Below are 15,624 nucleotides of genomic sequence, written 5' to 3'. Positions count from 1 at the left end.
CTTGGATACAGCTTACCTCAGCTGTCAGATGCCGGCTCCTGCTCCCTGCTCGCTTCATTTGTCGCTCTCTTGCTGTCACACACAGCGATCTGTGTGTCACAGCAGGAGAGCGGCTTTGAAGAAAACGAACCAGGGCTGTGTGTAACGAGCAGCGATCTCGCAGCAGGGGCCAGATCGCTGCTCAGTGTCACACACAGCGAGATCGCTAATGATGTCACTGCTGCGTCACAAAAAGCGTGACTCAGCAGCGATCTCGGCAGCGAGCTCGCTGTGTGTGAAGCACCCCTTAGCTGTGACCGGGATTAGTATACATATATCAGTAAAGAACCTGTTTCCAGGAGTGCTATACTGCATACAATCCAGAGAAAGGATTACCCCAAGGGGCTGATAACAAGCCACAGCATAAAACTTTATAGCAGCTTCAGACAAAGTGCCCTGTAAAGTATTAACCTGTTATCAGAACTGTGTGCAGCTATAAACCTAGAATCCCCCATAAGCTAATTGTAAGCTGCAGCAGAGACTCTGCAAATACATCCTGCAAAACAGACTGCTGGCTGCAGAGATTGCAACATTGTATTGATCTCCATGACAACCAGTGCAGAGCAGCATTCACCATTCCTCATGGATGTAAAGAGAACCCTCTCACTACCTGCTTTAAAGCAACAAGAGGAAGACAGGGACTCACACTTACATTACAGTGAAAGATCTAAGCGGTTGACCAAACCAACATGGAAGGTTAAAGAGAACCTAGAAACAGCCAGATGTGAACTATTTACCCAGACAGCATTATTGTGGCAAAGAGTGCAAAAACAAGTGACTGTTTTATCTGCGCCCGGTGCTCATGAGCTACCACCAGAGGGAGCCCTGGAACAACTGTACTCAGCAGACCAGTCCTACAAAGAGATTTGTAAAAAATATTCCTCTACCCTGCTGAGAGCAATTATGTCTGAGTCTGAAAAAGAACTACAGGACTTCCAACAGCTTAATGCTGAACGAGACCGCACCGTGCGCGACATTGTGAGTGAGACTGAAGCAAAAATTGCGCGAATGTCAGGAGCGGCATCTTACAAATCCAGGTCCATTAAGAGCTCAAGGCACTCACTCAAATCAGGCTCATCAAGGTACTCAACCCTCAGCGAGCAGCTCATAAAGGCATGCGCTGAAGCAGAAACAACAAAAGTACTCGCCATCTTCACCCAGAGAGAAGCAGAGATGAAAACAGAATCTGCACGCAAGGAAGCAGAGATGAAAGCAGAATCTGCATGCAAGGAAGCGGAGATGAAAGCAGAATCTGCATGCAAGGAAGCAGAAATGAAAGCAGAATCTGCACGCAAGGAAGCGGAGATGAAAGCAGAATCTGCATGCAAGGAAGCGGAGATGAAAGCAGAATCTGCATGCAAGGAAGCAGAGATGAAAGCAGAATCTGCATGCAAGGAAGCAGAAATGAAAGCAGAATCTGCACGCAAGGAAGCGGAGATGAAAGCAGAATCTGCATGCAAGGAAGCGGAGATGAAATCAAAATCTGCACGCAAGGAAGCGGAGATGAAAGCAGAATCTGCACGCAAGGAAGCAGAGATGAAAGCAGAGTCTGCACGCAAGGAAGCAGAAATTGAAGCCCTTCAGAAGGAATGTGAACATGTGGCGGCCATGGCAAGGCTAAAAGTCTTTGAACAAGCTCTGGGTGGGAGCCAAGAAGGCAGCGCCAGTTTGTGTGATCTCGACACAGAAGACTCACTTAAGCGTACAAGAGATTACGTGCTGAGCCAAGCCGACAAACCGCCAACTACCATCAACATTCCCGTCAGTGCTAACACTTCTCCAGAGCCTCAAGACACTGATCCACCTACAGCTTCCAGCCTTCCAGGTCAGTCCAATGCACCTCAGACTTTCAAGCCTGAACCAGCTTCATATTCCAATGCACAGCCACACCCTGCGCATCAGCAACCTCCGTATGCCCATGTCTACATGCAACCTAACATGCCGGCAAGGCGCTACACTCCCAACAACTGTGTAGTTCCAGACCCGCATACAACAGAGACTGTACACACCAAACCGGCGGTCACTGGTCTAAACGCCTACGCCACTCCGTACTTTCCCATGTTCCCGAACCACGAAGCTACGAACCACGCAACCAGCATCACGCAGTCAGCAAATGTGCCCCAACTATAGGAAAGATCAGACATGTCCGACTTTGCGAGGTACATGATCCGCCGAGAACTCACCAACACCGGTCTCACAAAGTATGACGACCAGCCTGAAAACTACAGAGGGTGGAAGTGTGCCTTCAAAACCGCAACGCGTGACCTCGGCATTACAGCTGCTGAAGAGCTGGACTTGCTAATCAGGTGGCTAGGGCCACGGTCTACTGAGAGAATCAAGAGACTCAGATCCGTCTACATCAGCGACCCAACAACTGGTCTCGCAACCGCATGGGACAGGCTAGAGAAAGGCTTCGGCAGTCCTGAAGCAATTGAAGATGCATTGCTGAAACAACTATACGACCTTCCCAAAATATCTAGCAAGGATGCTTCAAAGTACCAGGAACTCAGCGACCTGCTGTCCGAGCTCCAGCTGGCCAAAACAGACACACACCTACCTGGCCTCAGCTACCTGGACACCGCTCGTGGGGTGAAACCCATAGTCGCCAAGTTACCTTACAACGTGCAAGAAAGGTGGACTACGGTAGGAACAAACTATAAAAAAGAGCACCAAGTCTCCTTCCCTCCATTCTCCTACTTCTGCGAGTTCATCAACGGCATCGCGGAACGTAAGGCAGACCCCAGCTTCACCTGTGGAGAACCAACCGGCTCCACTTCACCAGCTCCCAGATATGAGAGCACTCATCAAAATGACAGGAAATGTAGGGGCCCAGTATCAGTCAAAAAGACCGATGTTCTACCACCTACTCCATCAGCACCAGACAATGGCACTGAAGGCGAGAAGGCGGAAAATCCGAACCGCCAATGTCCTATTCACAAACACCCCCTTTAGAAGTGCATTGGCTTCAGGAAGAAACCCCTTCAAGAACGAAAGGAACTCTTGAAAAGGTTTGGGGTATGTTTCAGGTGTTGTGCCTCTACAGAACACCTTGCCAAGGACTGTAATGTTACAATTAAGTGTATGGAGTGTGACAGCACAGATCACGTACAAGCACTGCACCCATCTCAGCCTGATCCTGCACCTACACCTTCTCCTACCACAAGTCATGGCGGGGAGAGTACAGGCCAAGCTGCGAACCACCTCACAGTATCCTCCTCGTGCACCGCAGTCTGCGGAGAAGATCTCTGGGACAAGTCTTGCGCGAAAATATGCCTAGTAAGGGTATATCCCAAAGGTCACCCAGAAAGGGCCGTGAAGGTGTACAGCATCCTGGACGACCAGAGTAACAGGTCACTTGCCAGGTCTGAACTCTTCGACTTGTTCGGTTTAAAAGGAAATGCCTACCCTTATACACTAGGTACTTGCAGCGGCATCTCAGAAGCTTGCGGAAGAAGAGCCAGTGGTCTCGTGGTAACATCTCTTGAAAATACCGTAGAGATACCTCTACCGACACTCGTCGAGTGCAACCAGATACCGGCTAACCGGGAAGAGATTCCAACACCAGAGGCAGCTCTTCACCACCCTCACCTGAGAACTATCGCCAGCAAGATCCCACCTCTTGATCATAGTGCAAAAATCCTGATTCTGATTGGAAGGGACATCCTCCGGCTACACAAAGTACGCCAACACATCAACGGGCCACACGATGCGCCATTCGCCCAGCGCTACGACCTAGGCTGGGTGATCATTGGAAACGTCTGCGTAGGCAAAGTGAAGAGTCCCGACACGATCTCCTCCTACAAGACGCACATCCTCCCAAACGGTCACGGCACTCACTTTCAATCATGTCCGCATCACTACGGGGTGAAAGAGAGGCTGAGCGACACCAGGTGGCGACAGCAGCCTCCCGACTGCGCGGACGCATATCATCTCTGGGATGACGACTTCGGGTCAACAGCGTTCGAGTCTACAAATGAAGACAACAAATTGGCTTCGATGAGAGAAGACAAAGAATTCATAAAGATTATGGATAAAGAGTTCTCTCAAAATTACTCTAACGGTTGGGTAGCCCCATTACCCTTTCGGTCTCCAAGGTCAAGGTTGCCAAACAACTCCCAGCAAGCAACCGCAAGGTCCTCCTCTCTAAAACGCACTTTGGAAAGACAACCAGAGATGGAGAAATGCTTTGTCGAGATTACGCAAAATATCCTCGACAGAGATCATGCTAAACAGCGGCACCACATTCCCACCGAACAAAATCCAGCTGACCGAGGAACGAGACTCACTGCTGCGTCCAAACTCGGCGACAACATGTGGCTGACACCTCCAAGTATCTTATACGAGGAGACCTGCGATAACTACGCCGGCAACATGTACGAGCTGGTGGAACCAGAATCCGACAAGGAAATTAGACCGGTCGTCTCCGCTCGCTACACTTCAGTGACATCAGAACAGAAGTTGAGACCTCATCACTTCGAGCACTTCTCAAGTTGGTCATCTGAGGTACGAGCCGTAGCTTGTCTTATTCACATTGCTCACTGTTCCACCAACTACAAGTCTTCAACGTGCCATGGCTGGCACATGTGTGTGATTCGTCCAGTCACCGAACTCGTGCTACTTTTACAAAAGGAGGACGTTACATGAACTAACTTTGTCGTTGGACACTGCCACGGCGGGGAGCATACCTTTCCTTACCCCTGCTGTACGGAGACACAACTGTCCGTGTCCAATTGAACCTTGAACTTTTCCTTTGGATTAAAACTTTACCGTTGGATTATTGGGTTGGAGGAAGAGTTGGCATGTTTGCGGCTTCCCCAATCTGAAGATGGGTTTGTTGAACTTGAATTCATGTTTAACATTTTTCTACTTTTTCATTTTTTACGCAAGGACAATGCGTCATCAACCAAGTATGGACTTGAATTCAGTGCATTACGTTGCATTTTTTGTCTTTGTCTCTTTTCTCGTTACAGGTTTCGTGACATCGAGGGACAGGATTGACTCCTTACGTCGTAGAAGGACTTGTGAAATCATATGATTTCAGACGGGGAGTGTTGTGTCCCATGAATGGGAACAACCTGTTGTATGTAATTCTTGCATTGCATATTTTTCCTTCTATCAAGAAATTCCTTTATTGTTACTAGGTAGATTAGACTGTATGAAGTTTGTCCCTATGTACCTCCCTTAGTTGGCTTCTGTATAGAATGCTCCTCCCTTCTCCTTCAGTTTAGTCTAGAGAAACCATTGCTGAAGAGACATGTCTGCAACCCTGTACAGATTATTCCTTTTCACCTGCATTTACTTTGTACTTAATACAAGATTCTAGAAGAAAACTACAGCGTTTCTCCTTGTCTTCCTACAAGTCATCGTTGTGCTGAGTTGAGCTATCTGTGGAAGCCGTAGAGTGAGTAAAACCATACAGTTATCTAAGGGACTGATAATTAGAGCGGTTGGATTCATTGCTATGAGGAAGATACAGAATAGTAAGCCCTGACGAATGGTGCTGGCCTCTCTTTGCTCCCCGATCCGGTACCGTCGGGCCACCGCCCGTCCCCGGTCCTTACGGTTCGCTCCAATCAGCCTCTCCTGCAGACGGTCACCACCGTCTGCCAACCTTGCTGTATGTGCCCGGGCCACGCACCCGGACACGGTCAGTCTCCTCTACCACCACTTTACTTCTTCAAACTCAAAACTGATCTAACTTCTCTTCCCGCCTCCAGGACTGTGAACTCCTCGGTGGGCGGGGCCAACCGCCTGGCCCACCCCCTGGTGTGGACATCAGCCCCTGGAGGAAGGCAACAAGGATTTCTCTTTGACCTAGATGTGCCTAGCCGGGGTGTGGGGTGTGTTGTTGTAGGACCTGTGATGTCCTGGCTTGTCCAGGGCGCCACACCTACATCTGGAATAGATACCTGCAGTCAGTCAGGTGTTGTCTGTACAGCACAGTCTGCACCCGCAGTGTATACAGCAGACTCGGCTCCTGAGCCCACTACCTACATCTGGAATAGATTTTTTTTTTTTTTTGTAATAGTGGGACTATTATCTCCTTAGTCCTGACCCCGTACCTCTCTATTACAGTACGAGATGACCCTGTACCTCTCTATTACTGTACAAGGTGACCTCATACCTCCCTATTACATTAGGAGGTGACCTCATACCTCCCTATTACATTAGGAGGTGACCCGGTACCTCCCTATACAGTAGGAGGTTACCCGATACCTCCCTATTACAGTAGGAGGTGACTTTCCTCCTTTGGGCACTTTGTGGACTTGAGCGCTGAGTCGGTGACACTGATGTTCTCCTCCCCTCTCAGAATAGGGCACATTGTGTAGATGATGAGCCGGTGACTCCACCATCAGCCCTCACAGCTGTAGTCGTGCCCGAGTGGTTAAGGCGATGGACTAGAAATCCATTGGGGTCTCCCCGTGCAGGTTCAAATCCTGCCGACTACGTGGAGAGTCTTCTTGATGTGTTTTATGTACGGAGTATTGTGCTCTGTGACTATTTTCCTGGATTCACATTCATTGTTTAATTCCCAATAAAGTGGATTTTGTAGAATAATTTTGGTAATTTATAACTGAACCTTCTTCCTGTAGATCTGATCTGATCGCGGTCACCGATAATGCGCTGAAATAATAGAAACTCACAGATATTAATCCTCCATTGGGGCAGAGCGGTGTAAGAGGATGGAGACACCACGAGACGTCCCGGGACCGGCTGATCTGTCAGGGGCTCCTGGTCTGAATCATGTAATGTGGAGAATTCGATGGTATCTCCAATGTAAGATCTCAGTGTGGAACAGATGGTATCGCCCCTGTACAGGGCACAATATTGAGCACCTCCCAGAGGGGTGTAATTTTCAGTATGGGGGTCACTGGAGGGGCTTTCTCTTTTTTTCACATTCAGGGGTCTGCCAATGTGACATGACGTCCCCTGTGTATTCCATTAAAATATTTGCTCCAAATGCCACATATCGTTCCCCCCCCTCCGCTCCTCCGTGTGGCCGGGGGTTTCCATCCGTATGTGCGGCACTATTGTCCTCAGGAGATTGCACTACAAAGTGTGCGGTCACTTTCTGCCGTTATCTCTGTGAAGGGGCGAAAGAAATATTTTAATAATAAAATGTATTTTTTCTTTGCATCCTAAGAAGCAGCTGAAAGGTTAATACAATATCCGAATGTGGTTTTGAATATACAAATGGGGGCAGTTTATAAAACTGGGTCTTGTGTGTGAGGGCAGGGGGGCTCTGACATAGAGAACCCTCAAAATAACTTCAAATGTTAATTTAGCCCCCTAAAAAAACAGGTTTTGTAAATTGTCAAAAATGTGGCCTGGTCAGGAAGGTGTTAACAAAGGTGTGGCTTTCTGAGGAAGATTTACAGGGAATGTAAAAAACCATGTCCTGCGTTGGCCGGGAATCGAACCCGGGTCAACTGCTTGGAAGGCAGCTATGCTCACCACTATACCACCAACGCTGCACATAAGAGCAAAGGGTTTACTGGACTCTATTTAACCTGGGGGTGATACATGAGAACTTGCAAGATGTTTCCCTTTAATACATAAGCTTCTTCCGTCCATATACAAAGAGCTCTTCTTGAAAGGTCTCCTCCATTCTAACTCGGAAGTTCAAAAGATAGGCAGTGAGAAACAGAGATATTTGTCGGGAAAGCAAATGAAAGACGACATGGAACCTTCTTCACCTGAGATCAAGCAAAAGTGACCGTCGTCCCTGGGTGGGCTTGAACCACCAACCTTTCGGTTAACAGCCGAACGCGCTAACCAATTGCGCCACAGAGACGTCTGCATCCCCTGAGTTTACATGAAGACACAACAGAGATACCTTCAGCTTCTGCAGAGGAATGATGGTGACTGATGATCTTCTGGTTCGGAGGATGACACCGCAGAATATTGGGAATTTCCTCTACATTCAGATGTTCTCAGGATGATTCTTATTCCAGTGGATTATAATCGCTCACACAACGTCCTGGGAGGTTTTTATATTATTTCTGCGCTGTTTCTTCTAGTTTAGTTTACAATGAAGGATGATGTTGGGTTTTCACCCAACCGCTCTTGGGTTCATTTCTCGAGAAGGGAAATTGACTATTTTTTTGTTTCTCCCAAAAAAAGCTAATTGTAGAGGTTTTTGTGAATAGTTATTAATAAATATTAACTGAAAAACAATATCACTCCTCATTCAGAGTTTCATCAGTGTTTGTTAATAAAGTCTAACGTGGAACTCAAAGAGGAAAACTGTAATTGAAGATGGACACTGGTTCTGAGTTTTGAAGGCTCCTGGTTTTGTCATCAAATAGTGATGAAAGACAGATCAAAAAAACTGATGTGTGAATGAGGCCTTATAGTGATGATGGAATCTGCCTAAATTCACACATCAGTATTATATTATTTACTGGTTAATTGTATCAACAAACGTTCACAAACATTTGAGAGGTTGTCCACCATCCTGATCTACTGACTACCACCCTGACCTACTGATCCTGAAAGAGGTCTACTGCTCCAACTGCTCCAACCGCCCTGACCTACCGACCACCGCCCTGACCTACCGATCCTGAAAGAGGTCTACTGCTCCAACTGTCCTGACCTACCGACCACCGCCCTGACCTACCGACCACCGCCCTGACCTACCGATCCTGAAAGAGGTCTACTGCTCCAACTGTCCTGACCTACCGACCACCGCCCTGACCTACCAATCCTGAAAGAGGTCTACTGCTCCAACTGTCCTGACCTACCGACCACCGCCCTGACCTACCGACCACCGCCCTGACCTATCGATCCTGAAAGAGGTCTACTGCTCCAACTGTCCTGACCTACCGACCACCGCCCTGACCTACCGACCACCGCCCTGACCTACCGATCCTGAAAGAGGTCTACTGCTCCAACTGTCCTGACCTACCGACCACCGCCCTGACAGAGGTTTACGCTTCCCACTATCCGGACTTGCTTACTGGTTTTGCCATAAACACTGATAGAAGCCGCCATCTATATTTTTATTAATACAAATTGACCTCTAGACCATATGGGAGAACTGTGTATCTGCAGAATTAGTAACAGGACAATAAACAGATGCCGAGCAGGATGAACAGAGGGATAAAAGAAGAAAAGAAGCGGAAAAAAAAGTAAGAGAGAAAGAAAGGAAAAAAATGTTTATTACTTTACAGGAGTCTGATTCCTTCCTCTCCCCCCTTCGGTCCATGTGCGGCAGTGACGGCTCCTGTGGATCCAGAAGGCCCCACGTCCTGTAGGATTTGTGAGGTGTCAGGAAGATCACATCACATATTGGAGTCATTACACGAGCCGCTCCCTTCTTCTCAAAAAGATACCTGCAGTCACTCAGGTGATGTCTGTACAGCACAGTCTGCACCCGCAGTGTATGGAGCAGACTCGGCTCCTGAGCCCACTACCTACATCTGGAATACATACCTGCAGTCAGTCAGGTAATGTCTGTACAGCACAGTCTGCACCCGCAGTGTATGGAGCAGACTCAGCTCCTGAGCCCACTACCTACATCTGGAATAGATACCTGCAGTCAGTCAAGTGATGTCTGTACAGCACAGTCTGCACCCGCAGTGTATGTGTGGCACCCTGGACAAGCCAGGGGCCACAGAGCACAACATCCACACACCCCACACTCCAAGCAGGCACACCGAAGTCAGAACACAAAACCCTTGTTGCCTTCCTCCAGGGGCTGATGTTCACACCAGGGGGTGGGCCAGGCGGTTGGCCCCGCCCACCGAGGAGTTCACAGTCCTGGAGGCGGGAAAAGTAAACAGATTAGTTTTGGAGGTGAAAGTGAGAGGAAGGAAAGTGGTAGTGGAGCAACTAACTGACAGCATCCGGGTGTGTGGCCCGGGCGAGACAGCAAGGTTGGCAGACGGTGGTGCCCGTCTGCAGGAGTGGCCTATCGGAGTTTACCGTAAGGACTGTGGACGGGCGGTGGCCCGGCGGTACCGGACCGGTACGCAAAGAGAAGCCAGCACCATCTGGCAGGGGCTTACAGACCCCGGAAAGGCTAGGAGTTGCCGTGAATTTGCCGAATTCGTTAGTGAAGGGAACCTCCTGGGTTTCCCGACGACCACCACAACCATGGGTGGCGTCACGGAAATAATCAAAACCCCCACAATTAAAATCCCCTTTTCACTCACGGGCGAGGAGCGCCGCTTGAGTCCCCGGGATCCGGCCCACCGCTCGAGCCACCACCGAGCAGCAGCCGCAGCCGCAGCAGCAGCAGTGGCCGGACCCGAGCAGTGGGAGAGCGCAGCGTCCCCTCCTCCGCCAGCGACAACTTGGCGTCACGAACAGGATCCTACCGTTCTACCGACTGGTGGAAGTGCGCCTTGTGTGACCGCCGGAGGTGTCCGGCCGAAAAATTTGCAAAGGCGCCATCTTGGGCGCGAAGAGTTCCCGCTCGAGCGTCTCCTCGAGTAGTAGAGGCGCGAAGGCCAAAACCCCGCCTCTATAGAGGAGGAGCCGGAAAGAGACTAAGGGGGACGAAATGGCGGCTGGTCGCATGTGAGCGCGGCTATAAAAGCAGGGATGCCAGGACCCTGCGGCCATCTTGTTCCTGGGAGAGGCCGCCAGCAAGATGTATATGCCGTCCCGTAGCACCGTAGCCCCCGCGCCTGGAACCGCGGCGTGGGTGGAGATCCGGACCGCGCAGCTCCAGCAACGGCTGCAGGTCAAAATGCAGCCCCTGTTGGAGGAGTGGGAGACCAACATGACGGAGGTCATAGCGACCGTGCGGAGACGCGAGGAGGAAGTTGCGGAAGGGAGGGTGAGTGACCCATGCCCCGATACCCCTAGTGGGTCGGTCATCGTGGCTGCGGGACTCGGTCTAAACCCCCTCGCCCTGCTGCCTCCCTCGCCACCCGTCCCGGCTGCCGTGACTCCGCAACTAGGCCCGCTACCCCTGCAACAGGTAGCGATACCCAGCATGTCCGCCCAGGCGGACCGACCTGTAGCCGGAGCCCGTAGCCGACTGGAGGTGCTACCATGGAAAGCCCCGAAGCCTGAACCGGAGGCAACCCCCAAGAGATTCCGCGAGCCGGAACCGACAGACCGCTCCGTGCCGAAGGCCCAGCGGAGGAAAGCCCCTGTGCCCATCCCCCACACCTCGGCTGAGGTTGCGCCGGGTTCCCGCTGCAAGGCGGCGTCCAAGGCCAAGTCACCGCGGGACCTTCCACCCAGATCACCAGCAGTGGGCAGTGTCCAAAAGGTCTCGCGGGGCCCGACCCATGCGCCGGAGCTCGCAGCAGCGCCGTACTGGGATAGGGAGCCGGTACCGTTGGGCCCAGAAATCTAGGAAAGGGAAAGGAAGAAGGCGGAGTTGGTGGCCTGTGCAATCCGGGAGAAAGAGAGCCTCCGCCAAGCGACCTTCCGTGTCCGGGGCCCCCTGTATGAAGGGCAGGTGAGGCGGTTTGATGTCCGCCGGGGCTATGGCTTCATATACGAACCGGGCCTGGAGGCCGAAGTATTCATAGCCCGGCGGGATGTTAATGCCCACCTGCCGGAGGAGCACCCAGGCCGTAACCTGATGCCGGGCGACCTGGTGCGGTACACCCGGCACGGTGGGGAGAGGGGGTGGTTTGCGCTGGATGCCAAGCTGAGGGGCAGCCAAGAGGCCCGGGTGTCCACCGCATCCCCTCCCCCAGCAGACACCGAAGAGTCGGAGTAAGGGCAGCGGAATGCCGTTGTCACTGTCCCCGTTGGGACCACGAACATTGTGTGTTAAAAATGCAGTTTGAAAAGTTTGAAAATGAATGATAAGAAAATAATATACCGTGGAAAAGTCACCTGATTTGCAACCTTGATTTGAAACCGGTCGTTGCCGGCAACTGGTCCCCGTTGGGACCCCCTTCACCATTTTGCATAAGGAACTCCTTATGAACAGGCCCGAGAACTAGCAGGGCAACCACAAACTTGTGGCTTGTAAATATGTTGTTGTGGCTTCCACCGTGGCCGCCTCCAGAGAGGCAGATTGGAGGAAGGGCCCGCAGTGGAGCAGGCTGGGGCCCAGCCACCACCGGAACCGGTGGCAATCCTCTGGGGGTTTCAGGGGTTCCCCATGGACGTGGGTCCCCTGAAAAGGACAAAACCCGCTTGGGCCACTTGTGCTGGACTGGGGTCAAGGGGTGCTGCCTGTTTGCTTAGGGGCAGCATCAGGGCCAGGTTGCTTGGGTGGGAGAGAGCGGAAGCCGTAACCGTTAAGCAACATTTAAGTAAGAGTACCTCCCGATGTGGGAAGATGTTAATATAATATTTATGTGTTACTGTTTTCTATTTTTCAGTTGGTGAAAATAAAACCGGTGATGGACGGGCAGCCCGCGGACGGTCTGCATTTAACTAAGGGGGAATGTGGCGCCCTGGACAAGCCAGGGGCCACAGAGCACAACATCCACACACCCCACACTCCCAGCAGGCACACCGAAGTCAGAACACAAAACCCTTGTTGCCTTCCTCCAGGAGCTGATGTTCACACCAGGGGGTGGGCCAGGCGGTTGGCCCCGCCTACCGAGAAGTTCACAGTCCTGGAGGCGGGAAAAGTAAACAGATTAGTTTTGGAGGTGAAAGTGAGAGGAAGGAAAGTGGTAGTGGAGCAACTAACTGACAGCGTCCGGGTGTGTGGCCCGGGCGAGACAGCAAGGTTGGCAGACGGTGGTGACCGTCTGCAGGAGCGGCCTATCGGAGTTTACCGTAAGGACCGTGGACGGGCGGTGGCCCGGCGGTACCGGACCGGTACGCAAAGAGAAGCCAGCACCATCTGGCAGGGGCTTACGGACCCCGGCAAGGCTAGGAGTCGCCGTGAATTTGCCGAATTCGTTAGTGAAAGGAACCTCCTGGGTTTCCCAACGACCAAGTCCCGACAGAAGGCAACAGTCCAACCAAAGTGAGGGAGACACCGCCACCGCCAAGGCAACCGTTTCTCAGGGCCAGAGCCTGCGGGCAAAAGGGGCTCCTCCGGCCCACATCCAAGCCGGGGAGCGGGTTACCGGTGGGAACCCATTGGAACCGTTTACCGTACATAGGTGCAGGGAAAGGCAGTCATCACCAACCTGCCGGGAGACAACAACACCGCAGCCGTCTGTGGGACCCGTCCATCCAGCCGTGTGTTTTACCGAGAACTGTGTCCTCATCATTGGCTGATTGAGTACCACCGTGTCGTGCGGCACAGCGCTGCCCCCGCGACCCTGCACCTCACCAGGCCCCGTAACCCGCCTGCCATCCATCCCTACCCCATCACCGGGCCCCGGGACAACCAACCCCCTACCCACGGAGGGGAGAAATAACAACAAAGCTGCTCCCTGTCACCGCTCCCGGGATCCCCATCCAGAGCAGCGGTGGTGTCACTAATATCACCACAACCGTGGGTGGCGTCACGGACAATAATCAAAACCCCCACAATCAAAATCCCCTTTTCACTCACGGGCGAGGAGCGCCGCTCGAGTCCCCGGGATCCGGCCCACCGCTCGAGCCACCACCAAGCAGCAGCGGCAGCCGCAGCAGCAGCAGCGGCCGGACCCGAGCAGTGGGAGAGTGCAGCGTCCCCTCCTCCGCCCGCGACATATGGAGCAGACTCGGCTCCTGAGCCCACTACCTACATCTGGAATAGATACCTGCAGTCAGTCAGGTGATGTCTGTACAGCACAGTCTGCACCCGCAGTGTATGGAGCAGACTCGGCTCCTGAGCTACCTACATCTGGAAAAGATACCTGCAGTCAGTCAGGTGATGTCTGTACAGCACAGTCTGCACCCGCAGTGTATAGAGCAGACTTGGCTCCTGAGCCCACTATCTACATCTGGAATAGATACCTGCAGTCAGTCTTTTGTTGTCTGTGTAGCACAGTCTGCAACTACAGTGTATGGAGCAGACTTGGCTCTTGAGCCCGCTACCTGCATCTGAAAATGATATGTGTAGTCGGTCAGGTGTTGTCTGTACAGCACAGTCTGCACCTGCAGTGTATAGAGCACACTTGGATCCCGAGCCCACTACCTATCATACATCTACGGGGTCGGGGGTTACCCGTTACTGGGACGTGGATCTGCTTCTGGGATGCCGCGGTGGCAAGGTCCGGTTCCATGACCCCGATGGTGTCAATAAAGATGTGGGAATGGGGATGTGGAGTTTGTCTTTGTGACGCCACTTGTGGTGTGCGGCGAGCATTAGCCGCTGCTGTGGGGATTCTTCTCTGGGGCGGATGATAACGCAGCTCGGATGGAGCAGCTCTCCACAGGCAGAGTTCAAGCCCCAGGGAGGATATTGGGAGTGGTAGTTGCCTATGGTGCAGGGGCACGATGGTGAGGGCACCGGTAATGATGGGACAACACAGAGGGTGCAGTTCAAGTTCTTTTTACTTACTGAAGTACTCTGCCCTTGGAGTGCCGTGTCCCGCTGTGATGGGCCTCAGCCAATCCTGGATACTTCGGAGGTCAAGGCCGGTGTTTCTGTACGTCTCCTTTCAACGGTTTCCCTCCACCCCAGCTCCTGGGCCGTGGAACGGGTCCCAGCTGCCTGCTGCACTCCCCATAAACCCTAGAATCCCCCTTCTTCCTAAGAACCTGGTTCAAGCCTCCAGCTCCAGACCATGGGCCCCTTGCAAAACTTGTCTTTACTTGCTTGTCTGTTCCTGAGTCCGACCTGGCGCGGACACTGTCTGCTGCTAACTGCTCATTGTGTGTGAGATCGCTCCTAACTTCCCCTGTCAGTGCCCCGCCCCCCGGGTTGCTGAACTAGTGGGCAAGAGGTCCCATACTTCATGATGGCCACCCCGACACCTACCCTAGCCCAATCCCAGTGAAAGAGCTCCCATGTTATGTGTTGAATGAGTGTATTGGTGGTTTAACGGTGATGACCTCCTCCGTATCCGAGATGAATACTGCACCTCGGGTGAGGTGCAGTACCCTGTGGCACCTGAAGCCGCAGGGGCACTACATCTACATCTGGAATAGATACCTGCAGTCAATAAGGTGTTGTCTGTACAGCACAGTCTGCACCGGCAGTTTATACAGCAGACTCAGCTCCTGAGCCCGCAACCTACATCTGGAATAGATACCTGCAGTACATGTTGGCTGCCAATGGTTATAAGAAAAGAAAAAATAACAGAACAGAACACAACGTTATCCAAGAAAGTCAGTGATATTGTCAGGTGGTGAAAAGGCACATAAGAGGTCACCAACAAGAATATTAACTCAGATCGTAGAGCATTTGCTTAGTATGGGAGAGGTAGCGGGATCATTGCCTGCCCCTCTTTCTTTTTATTATTTTATTTTTTTTAATGTTGTTATTTTCTTAGTCCTGATCTGACCCAGTACCTCTCATTTACAGTACAAGGTGACCCGGTACCTCCCTATAACAGTAGGAGGTGACTTTCCTCCTTTGGGCACATTGTGGAGTTGAGCGCTGAGTCGGTGACATTGATGTTCCCCTCCCCCCTCAGAATGGGGCACATTGTGTAGATAATGAGTCGGTGACTCCACAATTACCCTTCACAGCTGTAGTCGTGGCCGAGTGGTTAAGGCGATGGACTAGAAATCCATTGAGGTCTCCCCGCGCAGGTTCAAATCCTGCCGACTCCG

At 51.9% G+C, this 15,624-nt stretch overlaps 4 non-coding genes across 4 annotated transcripts; 2 read left to right on the top strand and 2 right to left on the bottom strand.

Annotated features, from left to right (window-relative positions):
• Positions 1–6,406: 6,406 nt before the first annotated feature.
• Positions 6,407–6,488, top strand: TRNAS-AGA (transfer RNA serine (anticodon AGA)). Its single transcript has one exon. It is a non-coding gene; the product is annotated as a tRNA-Ser (tRNA).
• A 951-nt stretch (positions 6,489–7,439) lies between these two features.
• Positions 7,440–7,511, bottom strand: TRNAG-UCC (transfer RNA glycine (anticodon UCC)). The gene has a single exon. It is a non-coding gene; the product is annotated as a tRNA-Gly (tRNA).
• Positions 7,512–7,760: 249 nt separating this feature from the next.
• TRNAN-GUU (transfer RNA asparagine (anticodon GUU)) lies at positions 7,761–7,834 on the bottom strand. Its single transcript has one exon. It is a non-coding gene; the product is annotated as a tRNA-Asn (tRNA).
• Positions 7,835–15,542: 7,708 nt separating this feature from the next.
• TRNAS-AGA (transfer RNA serine (anticodon AGA)) lies at positions 15,543–15,624 on the top strand. The gene has a single exon. It is a non-coding gene; the product is annotated as a tRNA-Ser (tRNA).

Source organism: Anomaloglossus baeobatrachus, chromosome 3 (assembly GCF_048569485.1).
Source record: "Anomaloglossus baeobatrachus isolate aAnoBae1 chromosome 3, aAnoBae1.hap1, whole genome shotgun sequence".
Classification (NCBI taxonomy): domain Eukaryota; kingdom Metazoa; phylum Chordata; class Amphibia; order Anura; family Aromobatidae; genus Anomaloglossus; species Anomaloglossus baeobatrachus.
The sequence above is the reverse complement of the archived record's forward strand: the minus strand, read 5'-3'. Positions and strand labels throughout refer to the sequence as shown.